Source organism: Bombina bombina, chromosome 4, assembly GCF_027579735.1.
Source record: "Bombina bombina isolate aBomBom1 chromosome 4, aBomBom1.pri, whole genome shotgun sequence".
Classification (NCBI taxonomy): domain Eukaryota; kingdom Metazoa; phylum Chordata; class Amphibia; order Anura; family Bombinatoridae; genus Bombina; species Bombina bombina.
Genome location: NC_069502.1, coordinates 570432857 through 570457723, shown reverse-complemented (window position 1 = coordinate 570457723; position 24867 = coordinate 570432857). Strand labels below are relative to the sequence as shown.

The following is a 24867-nucleotide window of genomic DNA, read 5'->3' as shown; positions in this document are numbered from 1 at the left end:
ATCCTTGGCTCCTGGGAACAACAACAACAAGAAAGGCAGCTACAGCAGCAGCTACGGCAAATGGCCATGTGACGTTGCCCTTTTAGGGTGAGATTCTATAAAAACAAAAAGAGGAAAACAAATAATGAAAACAGCGGAGATGCAACGTGCTCATTAGAAGAGAAAGAAGGAATTGAAAGTGCAAGGAAGGTGAGTGCACTGGTGGAAGAGATGAAGTTTGCCGACCTCAGCTGTGGCTTTGTGGGGTCTGGCGACCTTATAAGGAGACAGCTGACGAGGGAGATCCTGGCTGTGTAATGTATAGGAGAGAGGGGCTGCAGCGTGATGTTTGCCTGCACCTGTACTGATTATTGCGTGGGTCAGTGACACAGGATGCAATGTGGTCAGCTGTGCTGTTGGGGCACTTTGCAGGATGCAAACATTTCTACAAACCACTGCTTAGTCATTTTTTAGTGAAATCTGAATCGTCGGTGACACAGGACCTGGCTGGGCTCTTATTAGTATTGGTACTGAAGCCGTGAGAGAATATGTACGAAATTAGCTCAACAGTTTATAAAGTCACAAAATATGGAATTATTAACCACATTTATAGTGTTTTATGTGGGGTCACGTTAATTAAGTTGATTTTTTTTTTATATTAACTTAAAAGACGTTAATATGTTTAACTATTTTTTATCCATATGTTAGAAATGATGTGACTGAATGGTAAAGTGCAAAACGGAACAATAAACTATAACTTGGTCATGGTTTGTTTATAATATATTTTAACGTGAATACTACAACATATTAAATAAAAATACTATTGCAAGCAGACATGGTCTTTATTATTGCTTGTTAGAAATTAGTTGAATATATTTAAATACATATTTCCACTGTACCTATATTGTAATTACAGTAAACACGACTGGGAATGGTAAGGTCTAGATGTTTTGCTAAATATAAAATGAATACATTTAATGTGGTAGATTTGCATAATAGTGTAGATGTAGTTTAATATATAGTTCTACACCAGTTACAGGCTACTGTAAAGTGAATTCGGGAAGTGTGACTGGGAAAAGTTGTGGTAAAGGTCCCTGTGGTGTCAAGAGGTCATGTGTATGGCTGTGCTTGGGTGCAGTCTAGCCTTATAGTATGATAGTATGTGTGTGCCTTGGTGGCTGCTCTAAAAGAGGAGGAGGAGCTGCTGGGTGTTAATATGTCCAGCATGGCTCTTGGTTTTTTTTTTTGTTTTTGGGAAGAACAGCTGTCAGATTTGAGGCCCCTTTAACCACTTGGCTGCCAAAGAGGAAAAGTTCCAGTAATGCTTAGCAGTCAGTGGGTTAAAATGATGTACAGTATCTCATTCTGATTTCTTAGTTATCTTTCCAAAGGCACACATAACCATACACACTGAAATGCACTGTTGTCATCCAACACCATTCTTTACAATGTTTGTTTAAACAAAATGCAGTCTGGAATTGTACTTGATGTTTTAACATATTTTCTTTACTTTATCATTTATTTTGCTTACACCCCCCCCCCCCCTGCCCCATAGGTTTTAATGAAGTTTTTTGCAAAACTTGTGGTTTTTATCTTTAGTTGAATTTAGATTTTTTTTTTTAAGTATGGCTGCCTCCTTAAAAGATGTTATTAGATTGTAAGCATAAAGCATGCAGGTTGCATGGGCACACGTCACTGACCCCAATAATAATTCCTATTCTGTTTAGAACACTGCCTGCTTTTGCTGAGCTGTACAAAATAGCCACAGCAGCCAGGCAGACAATCTTGCATTACATCATGCACTAAATAGTGAAATGCTTGTGGTCCTTGTCCTCAGAGTATCTGAAACCATCCCCCATCCCATTACAAAGGATCTGAATGGTAGACCAGGCTTTGATTCAATGTCAAAGTAATCTGTAAACCATGATTTTTTACATATTAAATACTGTTGAATTGTATCGATTTGAATTTCCTTGTATGCACCATTGCTGACTAAGCCGCCAATGAAGAGCGTTTTTTTTTTTACATTTTCTTTATATTATTATTATTTCTATATATCATTTTCTTCATATTGTTTATAGTTCGGTGGTAAATTGGATTTTTGATTCCTCATAGGTCAATTATTAACATCTTTAGCAAGATGTGATTCTTCAAGTGTAACCATGTGGATTAGGGAATTTTCAATATAGTTCTCATCAGATGTGTTTATTTAACTCAATAACTGCTTTGCAAACCAAAGAAAAAAATGATTCAAGAAGTGCCCCTGACATGAGGTGACTTAAATCGTTGTATACTTGCTTCAAAATATATCAGATTTATAGATTAGTATGAGTCTGTGTTAAAGCTGTAGACACATGTTGAGTACACCATTTGTGTGATTCACATTGCACCTTTTTGTGTAATGAAAAGACAGTGTTTGCTAAGTTATGTTTTATTAAGAACATCTTAAAAGAGAAAAAAAAACTAATCTCTCTTAGAAGATGATAAATTACATGTGCTTGAATATTTCATTTGGTAGATTTGATTTAATTTCATTTACTTCCTGCTTATAAATTTCTTATGATTGAAGAAGAAAAAAAAGATACTTGAAAAATTGAAACAAAGAATCTAAATTTTTTTTTATTTTAAAGAATGACTTTTAAAGTGAATGTCAATTTTGATGCTAAAGTGCCCGGGTTTTAAAAAATTTGATTAAAAACAGGGGCACTTTAATTCATCAAAATTTACCTTTCACTCCTGTTGAGAAAAAAAAACGTACATTTTTAATCTTGACAGCAGCTCCAGCTTCCTCCACCCGTTGCAAAGCCTCTTCCTGGGTCTAAAATGAGTAATTCGTCTTCCTCCAATCACGGCGTTGAATCAGACACTGATTCCCCCGGGGTGGAAAGCTGTGATTGGAGGATGACCTATCCATCATTTCTGACATCAGAAATGGCTTGCAACGACCAGAGGAAGCTGGTGCTGCTGTGAAGATTAAAAGGTAAGTATTTTTTCTCAACAGGAGTGAAATGTAAATTTTGATGAATTAAAGTTCCCCTGTTTTTAATCAAATATTTTTAAAAAACGGGCACTTTAGCATCAAAATTGACATTCACTTTAAACTATATTCATATAATTTAGTTTTTTTTTCTTACACTAGTTACAGCAAACTTTTTTTTTTTTTTAAATTTCCCAATGATGATAAATAATACTAATTTTGCAAATGTATGAGGTACAATAAAAAAATTTAGAGTGAAAAAAATGCTCTGTTGCAGAGTTTAATCTTTTTTACCTTTTTGAAAATCAAGTCAAAGCATGACCACCTATGCATTATTTTGTAGATCATTTACCCTTACCACAGTGCCAATTTTATTATATTTTCTGATGCACTAAATCGTAAAATCACTTTATGTGTAAAATGCACACTACATGTATGGGAAATTTATTTCACACGTAAATTTTCTAGGTGAATTTGTTCATGAATTGATAGATTTCATATTATGTTAAACCATAGCCTCTGAAAAAGCAGTTATTTTTAATATGTTCTTATGTTACATGTTCGTTGTTTGTTTAAAATGCGGCTTTAATTTAATTCTAATACACTGCATCACATAGTGAAAACAAAATTCTACATTTCAGCTTCATTATGAGGTCAGTTTTCAATAATTTTTTACACTTTTGTAGAAAGATTAATGTTGAATTGGCAATAGAATGTTTAACTTGATGTTATGTCTCTGGCAGCCAATGGGTTGAATACAATATTTTAATAATATTGCAATAAATGGCTTATTTCAAGCTGGTACAGACCTAAATCATCTTTGATTTCAGGGATTTTATTTCGCTTAATATTCAAAGTGTGTTTAAATCACTTTTTAAAATAAATTCTTTGTGTAAGTGTCTCTGCAGAATATGAATACAGGTTTGATGGTTTATGCTGTTTGTAATGGTTTCATTCACACGTATAATTGTACTAATATCTCATTTAATTTGTTTTCTCCATGAAAGTATTGGAATAATATGCATGGGGTAAGGTGCTTAAGATGTAATATGTAATAGAAAGATCATCTTACAATTTAATTATAGCAACTATCCATTCACATTAATTATGTTGTTTTAAGTAACAAAAATGCATGTAATAACTTGTGTGCAGATTATAATCGCTCTACCAATAGCCACAAAAAGAGTGTAATTTAAATATATACTGGTGTAAAACTTGTGGGTTTCTGTTTTGAACAGATTTTCCAGTATCATTAAACATTACTATATATATATATATATATATATATATATATATATATATATATATTATATATATATATATATATATATATATATATATATATATATATATATATATATATATATATTCAAAATCATTCACTATTCAGTTAGAGCATACAATTTTTAAAACCGCTTTCTTTCTATTTTTACATGTATCATCAATTTTTCTTCATTTTATTGAGAAATACACTTGTGTTGGGTCATTCCGGCTCAGGAGCATGCATGTGTCTTTAACATACATTGTTACAAACACTGCTGCTATAGCTTGCTAAAGATATGCTTGCTCCTGAGATACTAGGAGCCTACCTAGGTTTACTCTTTAACAAAGGATACCTAGAGTCTAAAGCAAATTTGATAATATAAGAAAATTGGAAAGCTGTTTAAAATTGAATGTTCTATCTAAACAATAAAAGTAAAATTTAGATTTTACTGTCCCTTTTTAATACAATTTAGTTTTATTTTGTGAAAGAAGCTGGTATATAGTTAGGATGAAAGTCAGAGGGGTGCTTTATTCGTTCACGTGCTTCAGTACATAGTAACAGTGATTTTGCTATACAAATTAACCAATGTTCCAATTGTGTGTATTTATTAATAGGCCCTGTGGAGTTTTTCTATACGTGTGGCGTAAGTTCTTTTATTACTAAAGAATTTGAAGCATTTCATGCAAAATACTAGTGCATCACTAAACCAAGGTTGTTTTTAGTGGGTTTGTCGTCTTGGTTAATCTTGTTGTTGTTTTATTATGGCTTCAGCTGCTTGATTTTAAACCTACATACCTCTAAGGGCTTTCAGTTTCATATGCTCATAATAATAAAAAAAAGAGGAAGTGCTTTAGTGTGTGACCTGTGTATTTTTGTGGTTAATAATAAAAAAAAGTTTCCCAGAGCAACGTTTAGTTTGAACTGCCGTCCCTAAATGACCCAAAACAAAGAGAGTGCAGATTTCATACTTGAGGCCCAGTGTGTTTATGCGCATCTGGCATGCCTGCCGCTCTTGTAGCACAATTTTTACATTTCTTTCTTTATATTTAGGTATACGCAGCTTTGTCATGGTTTATTCTAACCTTGACTTGGAAAACAGGAACTGTGAGTGTGGAGGTGTTACTTGCTTGCAATTTACATACACCCATCTTTTATTTATGAGGTAGGTGTGTGTATAGTCGTTTGTGTATGCAAGAACAATGCAGCTTGTCAGCAGTTTCCTACTGGCAGCTGCTGCTGACTCACGTGTCTGCTTCAGCCCTGAACTGCCCTCTTTAAATCATTCACAGTGTGAATGAAAGAATGTGCAACTGTCACTTATCTGATTCTTGTACAACTTACGTGGCCCTTTCTTTAATGGTGGAAAAAAAAGTCTATGCCAGAGCAATTTAATAACCGCTCTCTTGTGTATATAGTACAGTGTACACATCCTTCTCTGGCTTTTACCTTAATTGCACTCTTTCCTGAACGTAGAACAATTGCATCATTTGATAGTGACAAAGAAAGCATTGTTCTCTCTTTCGCTTGCATGCACCAAGCTATTTTTCTGGGATTTAGTCCATAGCCCTTCCCATTGCAGCGATGTAAATAAGTCTCCCACAGTACAGACTTGGACTATTCCACAATCCACATCACGTTTACTTAGCTATGCTTGATTTTCTCGGGCATGTTATGACTCCAACACTTTGAGTGCTTGGAATCGTATTGTAATGGCTTTTTTTTTTCCCCTTGGATTTTTCAGTGTCTGTGACAAGGGAATGTTGTGGCTTGGACTCCCTAATTCCAGACATTTCATATGTAAACAAGAGCATTCATTCATCTTTTAAGAATTTAATTAATTTCTAATTGTGCCATTATAGTAATTCCTAAAAAAAACAAATGTTTTTTTTCCTGTTTGTTATTATTCATTTCATCAGTAGATATTAAATGACTGTATTTTAATGGAAATGTGTTTATTTATGATTGGGGCTGATTTTGCAGTCATTTTCATGATGGCTCTAAAGATTAAACTCTCACTGGTAGATGTTTTGTTTAAACTGTGATGTTGACTATATTTTTACATAGTAAATAAATGCTAATAATTTAGACGAGGGCTGTGTGCCTGGGAGGCAGGAAAAAGCTTGTCCTTAGTACCTAAGGTTCATACTGTTTTTCAGGAAATTATGGTGAATGACCTGGAAAGAATCTGTACAGTCATGCATAAGTAGATTGTCCAACAGTAACTGCTTATTGAAATGTTTGTATACAAGGAATAATGAAAGGACTGGCCTAATGATAGTCACCAGATCCTGGTAACCTTAGGTGACTTTATGTTGCGCTGCTGTGTAATGCATTATCCTTTTTTTATTTACTTACATTAGAGCTCAGCAAATTTGCTTTTAATTAAGGAGCAAGTGTATGTATGTAGATTACATACAATTCCTACCAACCTCCGCTGATTTAACCCTGTATTGGTCAGATCACACCCAAGTGATCAGATTGTTAAATCCCGCCGCATGAGTTGCTGCAGAACGTTAACACTTTGAGCACATGGAACTTATCCACATAATTGATTTAAACCCTCAATTGACTGGTAAACATTTTTATTAGTCATGGGGTAAATGACCGCTTTTGAGTGCACCCACAGCAGTAATATAACTGTCTGATTGCTTCCCCTCACTATATGGTGGAATTGTGTACTTCAGCTGATAGAGGTAGGCTGTGATTGTTGTTTGAGTTGTGAGTGGGAAATTGAAGGGAATACGAGGATAGAGAATGCTAAGTCTGGATGCTATCCCATGCAGAAGGAAGAGGTGCAGCTGTGAGATTCACACCTTTTCTCAAATATGTCAGAGTAAAAGGGCATTTTACTGGGAGCCAGGATGTATTTTTATAGGCATTGTGACATCAAGTGTTAGTCAACCTTTTTAAATAGGTGCCAATAAAGACATAAGACTTAAAGGGACAGTCTACTCCAGATTTGTTATTGTTTAAAAATATTGATCATCTCTTTATTACTCATTCCCCAATTTTGCATTACCAACACTGTTGTATTAATACACTTTTATTATGTTATTACCTTGTATCTAAGCCTTTGCAGACTGCCCCCTTATTTCATTTCTTTTGACAGATTTGCATTTTATCCAATCAGTGCTGACTCACAAATAATTCCACGGGAGTGAGCACAATGTTATCTATATGGCACACACAAACTGTAAAAAAAACTGTCAAAGTGCACTGAGATTAGTGGTGGCCTTTAATGGTTTAGAGATTAGCATATGCGCAGATTTAGCTTTCAACAAAGCATACCAAAAGAACAAAGCAAATTTGATGATAAAAGTGAATTGGAAAGTTGTTTATAATTGCCTGCCCTATCTGAATCATGAAAGTTTTATTTTGACTAGACTAAGAAGAAAAAATAACCGTACAGATGATCCCCATGCAGAACGGCCCAGCAGTGAAACGGCTAATTAGAGCAATTAGCAAACACTACACAATACAGACTGCAATGTGTGGTTCCCTTATTAACTGTTTCACTGATGGCCCGCTCACAAAACTGGCCATAGAGGGAACCCTGGCTGTTATCTGAGATGTCATTGCAGAAAATGCAGTAGTTGTGAAAAAAGAATGGGACATATGCAGGAACTGTTAGCACTTTTGCTTTCCAGAGCTGCTCTACATCAGGCTGTTCTCTTCAAACAGCTCTGTGCTCTGGTTGCGCTGTTTGAAAAAAAAAACCAGTCAAATTCAAAGCAGCGCTGCAAAGCTTTTTTTTTTAATTTTTTTTTTTATTACTACATTTTTACCTTATAAAAACTTAAAGGGACATGAAACTCAATTTTTTTCTTTATGATTCAGATAGCGCATGCTTTTGTTCTCTTGGCATCCTTGTGCATCCTTGGCATCCAGTGAATATGTATAAGCCTTATATACAGTGCTCATACATCAGCCTCTTGTACATAGACATTCTATTCGCCTGAGGCAAATATGCGTGCACACTATATATGCATAAGCCCCAAGCTCGCACACAGTTGGTACAAATTAGCACCTACCAGACAGTGTATACAAAAAAGCACAGTAACTTTCTATAACCACCTTGCACGTAAGGTCGTAGCTAAGTCCGGTGGTCCTGGTGATAGGTGACAGGCAGACTCCATTTGGGGCTCCGGACATATAATCTGACGGGTCAGTGTGAGACCCGAACTAGGCGGAGATACGATTAGAGACGATCAGGTGCAACCAGGCCTATCGCATGGATAACTACACTCAAAAACACATGTCCACCTCGTATTGTCGTCTGGCTATAACCACGCTTTCCCTTGTAGAGCTCCACCAGTTTCACTGCAGATCACGCCCTACAGTACAAGTAACCACACCCATTTGTTGGAGCTTTCCCGCCTACAAGCTCTTTCCGCTACACACACACTGTATTAAAAAAAAATATAATAATTTCGGTTTCGTTTCGGTTTTCGGCCAGGGGCATCCTGAATTTTCGGTATCGGTTTCGGTTCAGAATTTTCATTTTGGTGCATCCCTAATAAATATATATATATATATATATATATATATATATATATATATATATATATATATATATATATATATATATATATATATATATATATATATACACACTAATCTCTGTATTATGTTTTTTTAATGGAACCTATTGACAAAGGGGTATGGTATGTCCCTCATTGGTCTCAACAGAGGAGATAAGATACTGCAAAACAATGCAAGTTTTGCTAGCGGTGACAGTAGCAAGTCAACTCCGAATTGGCTCTTCCAAATAAAGCAAGTGGTTGTGAAGATTGGTCATTAAAGACTATTGCAGCCAACAAGTTGTTACTCTATTCAGAAAGCTTTCATACTTGGGTAGTATGTTAAAGTGAAAGTCAATCCTAGCGTTTGTGAAACGCTAGGATTGACCATTGGAACAAATAAAGCTCCTTTTATTCAAGCGTTCGCTGCACTAAATTGCTCAGGCAGCCCACGGCAGAACACGGTTATACTGAGAGGTGACGTCTTCACCTCTTAGCCAAAAACCGTGAAATCCGGCTTGGCGCCTGCTTAAACGCACGGCTATTTGCTATGAGTTGGGAACTTCACCTCTTAGCAAAACAGCGTTCTACCGTGGGCTGCTTGAGCAGCTCAGTGCAGCGAATGCTTGAAACATTTATACTTCATCACTGAAAGCCCCTTTTTATTTGTTCCAATGGTCAATCCTAGCGTTTCACAAAATTTATTGCAACTCTGCAGAAAAGTATGTAAATTACAAGCTGTTTTATGTCCATGTGTGTGAGAACTTTAGCGATTGGACTTGGTATTATAATCTTTACCACCTACCTCACTGTGCTAACCTATGTAATTTTGTCAGGTAATAGGCTAGATTGAAGCAAAACCATTTGCAACGTCATAGCTTGAAAATGTAGGAATTCATGTTGTCACTCTCCTATGAAGAAGCATCTACTTGGTAACCGCTGACCTCATGGCGCATAAAATGAGTTGCAATGTAAAGGAATTGCAAAAACTCATTTAGTACTTTACAGAACAAGTAAATAAAAAATACTCCCTCTATGAATTGATTTCATGTTAACATATGCACGAAATAAAAATTAGACATCCTCTTGAGCTTTGATATAGCGAGACACGACTACAAGACCAGATACTTCTCAGAAGCAATAGTCTTTATGAATTCTGCTGGGCTACAGTATAGGTTAAAAAATCTTGACCAAGCTTCTTTTTCTATCCAGTGAGACTACTTTCACATATTAACATATTAAAAGAGACAAGCAAATATTTCACATTCACATAACCCATTTTGCATGTTGTGTAAGTGTAGTTGCTAGCAGTTTACGTTTGTTGTGCGAGATATGATTTGGGCGCATCACACAACTATAGAGGTCAGTGGCAGGCATGCTCGCTAACAAAACTCTGGAAAAGAAAGGTGAAGCCATGCTCAATGATTTATCCAACGCAAGGAAGGAGGTGGCATTGTAACATGAGCAATTATTAATGTAGCCCAATATCTGTATTATAAAATTATTCATATAATATTAACCCTCCTCTGTATTTTAATCCTTTTAAAAGAGAGAAAAATCTATTGACTTATTTCATGTTCAGTCTGTCACAAAATCTTGTTACTATATATATATATATATATATATATATATATATATATATATATATCACTCTCTCACTCAGACATAATCAGAATAAACTTCCACTTTTATTGTCTACAGTTTTATTGCTGCAAATTACCTCAAGTTTCTCTTTCACTTGTTTGCTCTTGCTCCTTCCGTCTATTAAACGACTATTTCTTAACTAATATTTGAAATAGTTCTCAATGTTTCTTTTAGTAACCGCACTCCTGCGTATAGATGTTTTCAAGCATTGTTCCTTGTTTATTTAATTCTCTGCTCTGCTACGTCTTGCTGTAGCCCCGAGCTTCAACTTGTGACTATTTGCGTAGGTTAAATGTAGATACAGACAGATCTTGCCGGTCTGTCCAAAGTGACTCAGATATCACTTTTTTTAAACTGCCTTCATGGCTTTCTTCTATAAATAAATAGATGAAGCGAATTTAGTTACTTCAGACGTGGTTTAAAACCATAGAATATACTACATGGTAACAATGTGTAAATACAGAATTATCCACAAAAATATTAAACAACTCAATCATCTAATCACATATTAAGTGAAGAAAGTGTTCTAACTTTGTCAGAGATAAACAGTAATGAAAATGAGATACATTAAAAAGTTTACATAATTTACAAAAATGGGTAACTCTCAGAGAGAGAGGAAAAAAAGACTTTAACTTAAAGGGATATGAAACCTAACATTTTTATTTCATGATTCAGTTAAAGCACTGTTTTTCAAACCTGTCCTCAGGCCTCCCTAGTAGGCCAGATTTTCAGGATTACCTTGGGTTAGAGCAGGTAAATAACCATGTTTACTAATCAGATGATAATTTCAGCTGTGCTCCAGTTCAGATATCTGGCCTGTTAGGGAGTTCTAAGGACAGGATTGAAAAACCCTGAGTTACAGCATACAATTTTAAATGGCTTTCCAATTTTTCTTTCATTATCAAATTAGCTTTGTTCTCTTAGTATCCTTTATTAAAGGAGCAGCAATGCACTCCTGGGAGCTAGCTGAGCACTTCGGATGAGCCAATAACAAAAGGCATATTTGTGCATCTGCCAATCAGCATGCTTTGTCTGAATTTTAAAGAAAAAATTGGGGTTTATTGTCCCTATAACTTTTTTTTTTGTGCGAAAAACTATTTTAACACGTTTAAAGGAACATTATGAAATAACTAAATAAAAAGAATGTCCCTTCATCACTCTGTACACCTCTGCAAATGGTTAAACACATTTCTAACTCTGCAGGCAAGGGCTGCAGCACATTGCGGCTCCTGATCACGGCACAGCTAGGAACGGCATATGTATATAGCTTACAGTGAACAGGTGTGTCCTGCTGAGACCCTGTAGTGTTGTGGTTCTTGAGTTGGACTTTAGTCATGTGTATAACACTTTTTATAGGGGTTAAATATAAAAGGGCTCTCTAAAGAAAAAAAATCCACTTTGTTAGTGGGTTTCTTTTTTTAAATTAGATTGTAACTTTAGTGTTACAGCATATGTATAATAGAAATATTTAAGGTTGTTGCCCCCTTTACAAAAATAGAAAATACTGAAACTTTTTATCTTGTTAGAGAATGGGATTTGAGTGTGTTCACACATGTGGGCTTGTGTGGAGGGATGTATGCACTTGATTGGCTGCTATGGCCATAAGTTTATGGGCATCTTCCTACTGCAGTGGAAATTAGATGCGTAATCGATTTTATTTCTTAAGCATTGGACATTTTATGCTACAGTCTTAATATTCTATTATTTATGTAGTTTATATTCAAAGTACCACATGCCTTTCAATATACTGTATATAAGGTCTGAGGTACAGGGTTATAGTATCCTTCTTAGGAAATGTGCCATTTTTTTATTTAAAGTAGATGAGCTATCAAATATTTGTGGACATTTAACAAACTCCTCTTAAATTGATTGTTAACTCTCCCTTTTTTAAAAAGAGATCTTGAATATTAGTGATATTTTAGATGGAGTTTCATTCATGAGTTGTAATAAAGATGCACTATAACTTTTTTACTTTTTAATATAAATATGAATTTAAATTCCCCACTCTCAACCGCCCACTTTAAAAGTAAATTTTTCTGTAAACTAAAGGTTTGTATTATTGTCCAATCAGTGCTCTAGCCCAGTGATTTTTAACCTTTTTTTTTTGCCGTGGCACACTTTTTTACATTAAAAACTCCTGTGGCACACCACCATCCCAAAATTTAAAAAAAATCACACATTGTAGCCTAATACAGTATATATATATATATATATATATATATATATATATATATATATACACATACACACAAACACACACATACTGTATGTATTGTGCTGTTATGCCATGCCTCCTACAAACTACCCCTGCACTGGGAGTAAAAAACAAGCAAAGTTTAAAAAATATGTCACACTGTTGTCAGTCTGCCGTGGCACACCTGAGGATCTCTCATGGCACACTAGTGTGCCACGGCACACTGGTTGAAAAACACTGCTCTAGCCACAGCAAAAGGTGCCTAAAGGGGAGAGCGCTGATTGGGGAACAGTGCCAACCGTTGGCTCACAAAAAAATTGACTTTTGAAGTGGGCGGTGGAATGCGATAGGGTTGAACTGATACCAAGTATTTACATGAGTACTTGTACTCGTGCAAATGCACCGATACGTAAACCGATACCTCCAATTCCTACCCATATGCCATCTTGAGGAGTTTTTCAAACTGTATGTTCCCATTTCATTTTAAGCTGGACTGTTCTGCCAATACAAATTGCTGTTATTTGTATTAATGTACGTCAGAGCAGTGCTCCAAAAGCTGCTACTTTACAGCAGGAAGCCTACCTGGGAGAGATCACTGTACCTTATTCAGACAAACCCCTGAAGTACTGGGCAGTTAGTAAACTGAGATTTAATTGCCCAAAAATATCTTTCTGCCTCATGCAGTAGTGTGAATAGTGAAAGACTGTTCAGCTTAGTGTCAAATGTCCTTACTGATAAAAGAAACAGACTTATAGCTGAACGTTCCTTAATAAGAACTTGCCACTAACTTTTTAAAAAAATATTCTAATAGCTATATTGCCTGTTATACTGCTATTTCTCATCTTGCACAATTATGCTCAAAACATACTGTACTGTGAGGAACATCCTTAGCCAGGTCTGAACAGGGAATAAAAAGCAGCCCCGGAAAAATATGAAGACCAGCCCTATTTTCTGTTGAGTCAGTAGAATGCAAATGCCCACTTTTCTCAAAGGGGATTACTGGGATACTCCTTCCCCAATATTATTTTCAGAGTTAAATTATATTACTTTGTATTAAGTACAAATGTTAGATTGCTGAGTTATATAGGCACCCTACAACCCAATGGCATCCAGTAATCGCCCCTTTAAATTGTAGCTTTCCAGCCCCAGCCGCTGCCGCTGTTATTTATTGTTGTTGTTATTAATATATGTTGTTGTAATATTTTTATTTACAAACATGTTCTGTGAACTTTGTGGCAACAAGCACATAAAACTGTTTTATTATATCAAAATGTCATTTAAAATACAGTTCATAATTATAAAGAAGCGATCTTAAGTCATTAGTCTGTATTGTGCTTGGTAAACTGTCATGACATAAAAAAGTATCAGTAACTGGTATCGGTGAGTATTTGAAAAAAAAGTATCGGTACTTGTACTCGGTCTTAAAAAAATGGTATCAGCGCAACCCTAGAATGCGGGATATTTGAATTTTATAATTATATTAAAAAGTAAGTTATAGCGCATCTTCATTACAACTGATGAATTAGACTACATCTAAAATATCACTAATATTCTGGATCTGTTCTTATAAAGGGTAAAGTTTACCATTACTTTAAGTACTTTGTTTCCTCTTGCTTGTGAATTACTGAAGGGAAAAAAAAAAAAAAAGATGGTGACCTGTATTGCACAACATTATCACAAAAAACAACGCAAGCCATTATATAAGGCACAATTTCCAGCCACACAATAGTTTTGTGGAAACTGAAATGTTCCTATATTTTACACTGTCATGATTCCACTAGCAGGTGCGAATACATATTAAATATGTATGTGCGTGTAGTATACACACCGTGTTGTCTGTGTTTATCCTCATACTGTTGTATACTTTATATTTTCAACACCGCTAAACTAAAATCATTGTTGTGATCTGATGAAGGTTTTTGGTTTCCGCCAATACCTATGACTCATCTGTATCAGTGGGGTTGTTACTTCTAATAATAATAATGCGTGTGGTTTTCATAAGTCTCAGCAAAAGGTTGGAAAATATTGCTCTAACTTTTTTTTCTTGTTTGAAGTTTGCTAAATATTTTAGTCTTAACTCCTAATGCTTTTCTAATTTCATAGTCACAATAATTCTCAAATCATTCAATTTTACTTTTTCACCCAAAATCAGCATGACCAGAAAACTTTTATTTTTTATGATTCTTTGTTTCTTCATGTGCAGTTGGCCGTGACATGTTTTAGGGATATTGAGAGAATAGTATAACCAGTTTATTTCACTAGAATTATTAATCCCTTTACTGTAAAATTAAAGGCACAGTAAAACTCAAACTTGAATCTCACATAAAATGTTTAGTTACATGTAGTGTAAAATCTTTCCAAAATACATTTTTTGTGTGTTTATTTTGCCTACTTTTCCTGTAATTTTAAGTATTAAAAGTTGGAATGTATTCCATTGAATGTAGAACACTGAACCTCCCACACGTTGCACAGTGATTGTTTGATATGTGCAGTAGCTCATTTATGTCAGTAACCTAATTGGCTCCAGCCGCGCAGATGAGAATACATCGCACAAGAAGCTTTTCATGGGTTAAGTGACCATTGACTGTAAAACAATTCAAAATTTGCTTTAACAAATCTCAGTTTTAAATGCTTTCAGAACAATTGTTTTATGTATGCAGATCATTTGCAATGTAGTGATTCATTTCTGATGTGTATATAAAAAAAAATAATTTAAAATCCTTTTAATATCTAATATATATATATATATATATATATATATATATATATATATATATATATATATATATATATATATATATATATATATATATATATATATATATATATACAGCAGATTGTTAGAGAAATCCAGTGGTGAGGCCTCTGGATATGAGAAGAAAGTTTCTGGTTCCTTAGAATTGCATTGTGTACTTCGGCTTCTATGTATGTATTAAAAAAAACTTGCTTTATAAACTATTCCTGATCTACAACTACATTTATCCATGTGACATAATGCCTGGGTCCCTGAAGCATTTTAGTTGCACTACATATGTCTATATATGAATGAAATTCCTAAGTCACTAAATGTGTTTGGCTGGTTCCTCATTAGACTGCCTGTTTTTCCTTCATTTTATCCTTTTGTTCCCATGACAACCATAAAGTTTTTTTTTTTTCACTTCATATTTTCCAGTAGTGTTACAAAATGTAATCAGTTTCCTTCTTAACCTTTTAATTCTGTTATGCCGTTGTATTCCATCACAACGGCACTGGGCTTTAAAGCAGTTATGACGGAATACAACGTCATCGCAAACGGCTGTCCTGAAGCCTACTAGGCTTGCAGGATTTGATCACTGTCTGGAGGGCTTTCCTAGCGTCTTAGGGACACCCCCCAGACCCGATCCCATAATTGAAATCTCGCAATCTTTTGCACGATCGCGTGATTTCAATTTGTCTACATCGGAAGGCTGTTCCGATGTAGACTTTTTAACCCGGTCATGAAAGGGTTAACATACACAATGTGCCCATAAACTGAACTATAGAGCAAATTGTTTAGCCCTAACCTGTTTGGTCAGCAACTAGTAAACAATAATAATAAAAAAAAAATAGTATTTACAAGTTGCTGAGCAAATACGGCAGGTAGGCTATTAGTCACAAATATAAATAAACTGCTCTAGAGCTTGTTTTTATTTTATTTTATTTGAGCATTGAAACACTAAACCACTTTCATCTGAGAAAGGGAAAATGTGGCACACCACGCTTCATCATACAGAAACTTCTCCTCCTCGTGATTCCACTGAGTACGACAGAGTAGGTACTGTGGTTAGCAGAGGAATCTTTCAGTTTGAGTAGGTGTCCCAAAAAGTTTGACACAAAATCTGATCTTAAACTTGTAAGGCTGACCTTTAGTTGAGAGGTGGACGCACTTTGTATTGTTGTGTTGCTTGGCTGTGTGTTCTAGGTCTTTGAAGTTAAAGGGACAGTTTACTCAAAAATTTTCTCCCCTTTAATTTGTTCCCAATGATCCACTTTACCTGCTGGAGTGTATCAAATTGTTTACAAGTAGCTCCTTTACCCTTATATTGGCATTTGAAATTGTTAATTTAGCATGTGGTATCCCCACCTATTCTGAAAGTTTGTGGCCGCGCGTACCAGCTATAGATATGCTTTGTAAACACAGCCAGCAGAAGAAATTACACTCCCAGTGTGATAAAGCAGAGTGAAGGTAATAAAATGTTGATTTTCTATTGTTCTCTCAAAGTACTGGTGATTGTTTTAAGGACAGATATAAGATAAAGAAGCAGGTTTGTATGCACAATGTGATACAGTAATGAGATCTGATTATACCTACAAGCTCAACCTATTTTATTAGGCTGTGGCTTCAAAACACAAAATCAGAGCTTTAATATACAGAAATAAACCTTAAAAAGCTCATTTTCATATTTTTTTTTACTCTGCAGTTGGTAAAAAAAGCAATTGTAAACACATTAAGGGAAAAACTTTTTTACAGTATACTGTCCCTTTAAAGGGGCACAAACTGCTCAAATGACTTATGTTCAATGCCCTGAGTGTCTCTACATAACTTTGGATTTTTTTCTGTAAATACGGCACTACTACAAATAATGTATTTTGAACGATTGATCAGTTATAAAACCCATTTTTTTTCTTTTATGATTTAGAGCATTCAATTTTAAACAACTTTACAATTTACTTCTATTATATAATTTGCTTCATACTTTTGATATCCTTTGTTGAAAAGCATATGTCAATAGGCTAAGTAGCTGCTGATTGGTGGCTGCACATAGATGCAGGTGATTGGCATAATAATTAGATAATAGAAGGAAATTGGAATGTTGTTTAAAATTGTATTCTCTATCTCACTGGTTTTCAAACCTGTCCTCAGGCCTTCCTAAGAGGCCACATTTTGAGTATATCTGAACTAGAGCACAGGTGAAATAATCAGCTAATTAGTAAACCTGGTTATCTTACCTGCTCTCATCCAAGGTTATCCAGAAAAAGTGGACTGTTGGGGAGGCCCGAGGACAGGTTTGAAAACAGTGCTCTTTCTGAACCATTAAAGGGACAGTAAACATCAGAATTGTTATTGTTTAAAAGATAGATAATCCCTTTATTACTCATTCCCCAATTTTGCATAACCAACACAGTTATAATAATATACTTTTTACCTCTGTGATTACCTTGTATCTAAGCCTCTGCAAACTGTCCCCTTATTTCAGTTCTTTTGACAGACATGCATTTTTAACCAATCAGTGCTTGCTCTTAGGAGCTTCACGTGCCGGAGCTCAATGTTATCTATATGAAACACATGAACTAACGCCCTCTAGTGGTGAAAAACTGTCAAAATGCTTTCCGATTAGAGGCAGTCTTCAAGGTCTAAGAAATTAGCACATGAACCTCCTAGATTTAGCTTTCAACTAAGAATACCAAGAGAACAAAGCAAAATTGGTAATTAAACTAAATTGGAAAGTTGTTTAAAATTACATGCCCTATTTATATCATGAAAGATTTTTTTGTGACTTTACTGTCCCTTTAAATAAAATAATTGGGTTTTATGTCCCTTTTTAAAAAAACAAAACCCACCTTTTCTTTTGACTCTGCTTACTCAGGTGTGATAGGTCAAACCGCGCCACTTAACGCTAGGTTTGATAGTGCTTCTGCTATAAGTGGGATGCAAAGTATTATTGCTCATTGGCTATACAATCTGCATTGAAGCCGCATCAAGTGCTATCTGTGCATGTCTGTGTTAAAATACATAAAGTCATATCAAATTCTGCGGTTGTGTGATGCAGGGTGGATTTGATCTAAATCACTAGTCGTAAAACTGGTTTTCTACCTAAAGACCTATTTTAGCTGGTTATTAAAATCTTAAAGGGCCATGATATTCTCTGTTAGAGCATATGTCATTTTAACACTAGCAACGCTGTAATGCTATGTTTTTAAACTCTGCAAAGTGGTTAAACACATGCTTAAAGTTTAGCTCGGGATTTGCAAAACTGCATGTTGTGAAGTAGACACTGCTGCTAAGCATTACAGTGTTGCGTGTGTAATTTTAGCACTACAATGGTCCTTTTAATATTTACAACCAGATGAAGCTTTTATTTTTAGAATAATAACTTTTCAGATTAGTTTTACTGTTATATGAGAAAATAACTGATTTGGTTATATACCATTAAAAATACATCATTATTAGCACTACTTTACCCGACTCAACGGGGGGGCTAACATGGACAATAGCTCCATAATGACTAAATGGGAACAGGACTTAAATAGCACATGGTCGGTGGAAACCTGGGTGACAAACATTAATAGAGGCCTCTCATTCTCTCCAAATGCCATGTTGAAAGAAAATTATATTAAGGTAGTCTATATAAATGGTATATATATCCCACAAGAATCACCAGGTCACAGGAGGACAATCCTCACATGTGTTATAGGGAGGCAGGGTCATACATACACATGTGGTTGAAGTGCGAGAAGGTTAAGGAGATATGGGATCAGACCTCAGTTTATTTGAGTTTAATCCTAGAAACTGAAATAGATCTAACCCCTGAACAGGCTTTGCTCCATTTTCCCCCAGATGAGAGTTTAAAAAGACATCACAAACTAATAGCTATGATTTGTACTGTTGTGAGGCTTTGTATAGCTAGATTTTGGAAAGTGGACCCGCCCACTTTCGAGTATATTAAAAAGAAGATAGATTATCATTATAATATGACTAGTGCCTCGGAAGCTCTCCTGAATACTAGTAACAAGTTTATTCAACAATGGGAGCCATGCATTATGTATGTTGAAAAGGAAAACGGTGCTAGAAAATTAGCCAAACAGTAGCAGAGGTAAACAATCCGATTAGGATGACTCATTGAATAAGGTACTCCATCTGTTTAGAACTAGACAGAAAAGATAAGACGGGTAGGGGAGGAGATATGTGTGGGATTGGGCTCGTGGTTGGGATGTATCTAGTGGAATACGGGATTAGAATGATAATGCTCTAACGAAATGTCCTTGAAAGATAACAATTTATAATGGCATCCGTTCTAAGTCGACTATCTGTATAACAAAGCATTTGAAGACTGTATTGTTTACTGTATTCTTGTTTTCTTTTTGTTATATACATTGTTTTATGTATACTTTGAATAATATTTAAAAAATGTATAAAGATTTAAAAAAAAAAAAAATCATCTATCTATCTCCCGTTTAATACTGCAAATCTTTCTGCTGTACTTTATTGGAAGTAGAAGATAATCATTACCTTAATAATAACAATTGAAAGAGTTTTATTTAACTGAGAGAATACTATGATAAACCTGCTCAGGCTATAAACACAAAGATTCCAAGACTTGTGAAGTATTCTGCTCAGGAGGTTTCACTTTTATTTTTACTGTTTTGCCCCTCTGTACTTACATTTATCTCCTTGTGCAGATAGATCTTTTCCTCTCCAAACAATCTTCTACTCATTGGGCTTCTGGACATTTAGGGTATGATTCTGTGTACATAGTTTTGCAGAGAAACAAAGGGATTAAAGGGATATTAAACTGTATGAGGTTGTAATATAAAATGTTTAATTATGTGTAGTTAAAAAACGTAATATACAAGTACTTTCATCATTTATTTTGTCCCCTTTTCCTGTAATTTAACTATGAAAATTGTTGTTTTTTTAATTTCCATTAAGATTCTCTAACGTAATGGATGCCACCATGTCTAAACTGCAAACAATTAGAGACATAAATAAAACAGGCAGGTTTCCACACAGCATTGTTTACACAAACTCTATTTTATTGCCTGGTTTATATACAGTTCCCGAACTGTTCTCCTCAGAAGACAGAGATAAATAGAAAACTAGTTCAAACATGGAAGCACCCATTACTTTATAAAATCTAGAGTACTTTATAAAAACTAAACTTTACATTTACATCATCAATATTTGAAGGGACAGTCTATACCTTAGTAATCTTACAGTCTTTCCATTTACATTAAGCTGCAAATAGCCTCCTGCATCTTTTCTATATCATGCAGCAAGAACAGTGAAAAAGTTATTTTAAAAATGATATTGTTTCTGGTCACTTTGAAATGGCAGCTAAGCTCCGCCTACTGATGACAACGCAATCTGATCTGCATATGGCGTCCAATCACAAAAGGCTCACTAGTTGGATTCAACAGACTGTCAATACTATTCAGCAGAGTGCCTAGATTGTGATGTCATCAGTGGGCAGAGCTTGGCAGCCATTTCAAAGTGGCCAGAGACAAAAATAGTCATTTTAAAATAACTTTTTTTTTTTTTTTACTGTTCCTGCTGCATGATCTAGTGGTGCAGGAGGCTTAATCTAAGTTAAGACTTGAAGATGACTTAAGGTGTAGACTGTCCCTTTAAACTAATTGTAAAAATACATCTACATATTATTTTAAGGCTAATCTTTGCTTTGAATAAATCATTATGTGTAGCATGTATTTACTGTTTAATATCCCTTTTGAAGGTATTTTTTTTTTAAACTCTGTATGTTTATTTTATTTATACAAATGTTGTGAAGAAAATGCAGTTATCTTTGCAGACATAAAATCACAGTTTTCTGAACTGCAAAATCTGTAATAATCTTGGTAGAATAAAATGCTCAAAATAATCTTACAGATACCTCTAGAAGAGCAGGACATTGTGAACGGATTAAAAGATTCATTAACCAAAAATCAACATTTTGCTTTCATCATATAGATAGAGCATGCATTCTTAAACATGTTTAATTTATTTCTATTATCAATTGTGCTACATTACCTTAGTATCCTTGAATGAATGAGCAGCAACGCACTACTGGGAGCTAGCGGAGCACATTGGTAAGCCAATGATAAGAGGCATATATGTGCAGCCACCAATCGGCAGTTATCTCCCAAGCCTACATAGGTATGATTTTGAACAAAATATACAAAGAAAATGAAGCAAATTAGATTATAGTAGTACATTTGAAGGTTTAAAATGATATGCTCTATTTGCATCATGAAATAAAGCATTTGGGTTTCATGTCCCCTTAAGCAACCATGAATTAACAGCCTCATGCTTCATAATTAAAGCTAACCCATATTTCTTCATGAATAACCTTTGGACTATAATGAATCCTCAATAGACAACTTTATTTAAATAGAGTTTTCCTCAAAAAGCATTTTATTTAAACATTTTGTAGCCTACAATGATTTGATGTGTCTCATTAAAAAGTGCAGTTTCCCTTAAAGGGACAGTAAACACTAAATATATTTTATATGCACAGAATTGAGGTTATTCCCCGCCTCCCTTTAGTCATGGGCACTCACATGCCATGTTGAAATCTATCTTTCACATTCCAGAGCTGACATGTTTGCACATGTGCAGAATATCTCCTGCAGTGTAACCTAGGTTCCATAATGGCAGCACCCATGATTAGAAGGAGATGCATGAAATGTGTTTTGTGTCCCTGTAAAAAATGTATCACCTTCATGTACCTGTAGTTAAACTTGAAATGTTCATGTTCATAAATACATTCCAAGTTTGGTTAGAAGCATTTCCTACAATGCATGTGTATTAGCAATAATGCTTCTTGTAAAAGCTCTCAATGTTTCGACTTGTTGCCTTGGAAACAGCTGAGGTGTGAGCCTTCTTTTCAGTTTACGGCGCAGCTGCAGAACGCAGACTTGTGTACTTTCATTACTGTGCAGAGGTCTGTGCAAATTGGCCAGTGGTGAAACCTTGTTAGTGTGCATGAGCAGCTGGTATGCATATGTGCGTAGGACACTGTTTATTCCAGCACAAAAAAATGACAGCTTTGAGCGCAGTGGAATAATAAAAAAAATGTAGAGGTAAATTTAAAGATAATCCATGCTTTTAATAATTGTATATTCCCAATTATGATAAAATACAGTGTACTTTAAGAACATGATCTTCAGCAACCTTTATGTCTCTTTTTAAGTTAGTGATAAGAACCTTTATGTCCCTTTTAAGTTAATGATATTTGAGTCAATATTATCAACAGGATATGTATGTTTCTGTACATCATGTATAGAGGGACAGATTGCCAACTGGCTGAAAAGCACAATACCTCAGCTCTGTTAGTTGTTAGGGACACACATTCAGCACCATGGAACCAAGATTGGCTCTGATCAAGAAAGGAACACAATTTAAAAAAATGTTTACGTATACTTTTACACTTTTAAAGGGACAGTCAACACCCGGCAGAAATCAATCCCATAATTTAGATCCTCAGAATAAGATGCGCCTGCACTGCCTCCTGTGTTAAATATCTCTAACGTTATAGGAGTAAGTTTCCACAGCACATAAGTTTTTCTGCTGTTGACATGGCTGCCAAACTCCTCCCCTCTTCCTTCGCCTCCTCTATAGATCGCAATGCTCGTTCGTGTTCTTGCTAATGCGCATGCGCATTTTAATTTCTGCCCGCTCGCAAGCAGAAATCTGAAGTGCTGCTGTGAATTGCCGTGAACGCGGGTAAAGAATCCCACCGAGGACTCTATTCTGATTGGCTGCTAAGTTTAAAAAGAAGGGTAATACATTAGGCTGGGTGGAGTTTGGTGGCCATGTCTACAGCTGAAAAACGTATGTGCTGTGGGCGATTACTCCATATCGTTACAAGTATTTAACATGGGAGGCGGTGCAGGCGCATCTTATTCTGAGGATCTAAATTATGGGAAGTTCTGCCGGGTGTTGACTGTCACTTTAAAATATACTCTATTAGATGAAAGACACAATGTCTCTTTAAAAACAGAAGACAATATAAGCACCAGTATTGTTGCTTTTAAGTATTTTATGCAAGCAATTTATATATGTTTGTTTTCAGCTTAACTCACAAAATTGTTTAAAAAAAAAATTTAAAAAAAAAACTGCAAACTGTACTTTTCTTTAACCGTTTTCCAAGTAAGGCCACCAGTATTTCAAGCAAATAAAGACTCATAACATATTTTGAAGCAATTTTCATACAGATTCACGTCCATATGCCCTAATTATACGCCGCTTATTTTTTTTGTAGTTCTTTTTAAATAAGCTTTGGACGTATGAACTGCCTCAAAATATGCTGCAAGTCTTTGTGAAAAAGGTCCCATAGCTACATCCAACCTAGAGTTAGCTGTCAGATATTTGTAAAGCCCCTTCCATGTCTCATGTGCAGAACATGCACAGACCTGCCCCATCATTGTGAACTTGGGCTGCAGTATTATTGGACTGTCCCCCATATCCACGTCTTCTTTCTGGTAGATTGTTGGTGGTTCCCTGAGCTGCCTCTCCTTTCTGTTGTCCTGTCTATGCTTTCTGCCCCCTTACTTAGCTGCCATTCTCATTTATATTTAATGACTTTTCTCTGCATTAATATTGACCAGTCTCTTGAGCCTACTGGTTGCAACACTTGCCAAAAGGCTAGAGGGGCAGTATATGAGACATAATTAGTCACCTCGCTGACATGCCCTGGGACTCACTAGCCAGGTGATTGAATGTAAAAGTGCACAACGCTTACAGGACTGGGCTGGTAAGTGGGTGATGTGACATTTGGTGCCTTTCCACTTCATGGCATACATTTTCTCTTGATTTTTCTTTTATCATCCCCATTGCATACAAATTATGGGGTCTGTCAAGACCTATCATTTGAAAAAGTTTCCCTCCTTTTTTTTTTTTTTAAAGTTGATAATAATGGAAATGGTGAATATCTCTCCCAACTACACACCTTGCTTGAGGGAGGGGTAGATTTGCTCCTTTGTGAGAGGAGTTGCATTCACCTGTCGATTAGGTGTCTCTTAGGGTGCTTTTGACTTTAAAGCACCCTATTACCCCCCAAAAAAAACACTTAAAGGGGTATGAAACTCAAACATTGTCTTTGTGATTCAGACAGAACATACCATTTTAAAAAAGTTTCCAATTTACTTCTGTTTTCAAAGTTGCTTTGTTCCCATACAAAGACAAATTGATAATAGAAGTAAATTAGAAAGTTCTTTAAAATTGCATGCTGTCTGAATCATGAAAGAGAACAATTTTAAGTTTCATATCCCTTTAACTGAGAGACCCCTCTTTCAAAGAAGATGTTGCATGGCCAAGTGGCATTCGTGACCACCATAGCATCCGTGACACCAGAACCATAGGCATATGAAACAAAATCAGGGGAGTTAAAGTATCCCCTCTGTTGCCTGCCACTAGAGACCCCTTATTTGAAAGCAAAAAACATTCTCTTGTTCCTTTTATGTACCGCCAGGATTGGTCCTATTTTTGCGTTCTGATAATTATAAAGATACCTTTTACACCCCTCACCATAGAAATACATGATAATACCAGGCA

General features: G+C 35.4%; 1 protein-coding gene across 2 annotated transcripts in view; it reads left to right on the top strand.

The window, feature by feature from the left end:
* Positions 1-67: 67 nt before the first annotated feature.
* Positions 68-24867, top strand: part of BACH2 (BTB domain and CNC homolog 2) — a 508005-nt gene continuing 483205 nt past the window's right edge. For both annotated transcript variants that reach the window (XM_053710550.1, XM_053710549.1), the window contains exon 1: positions 68-189. The gene's annotated coding sequence lies outside the window, so the exon portion shown is untranslated. The remainder of the gene's footprint in view (positions 190-24867) is intronic.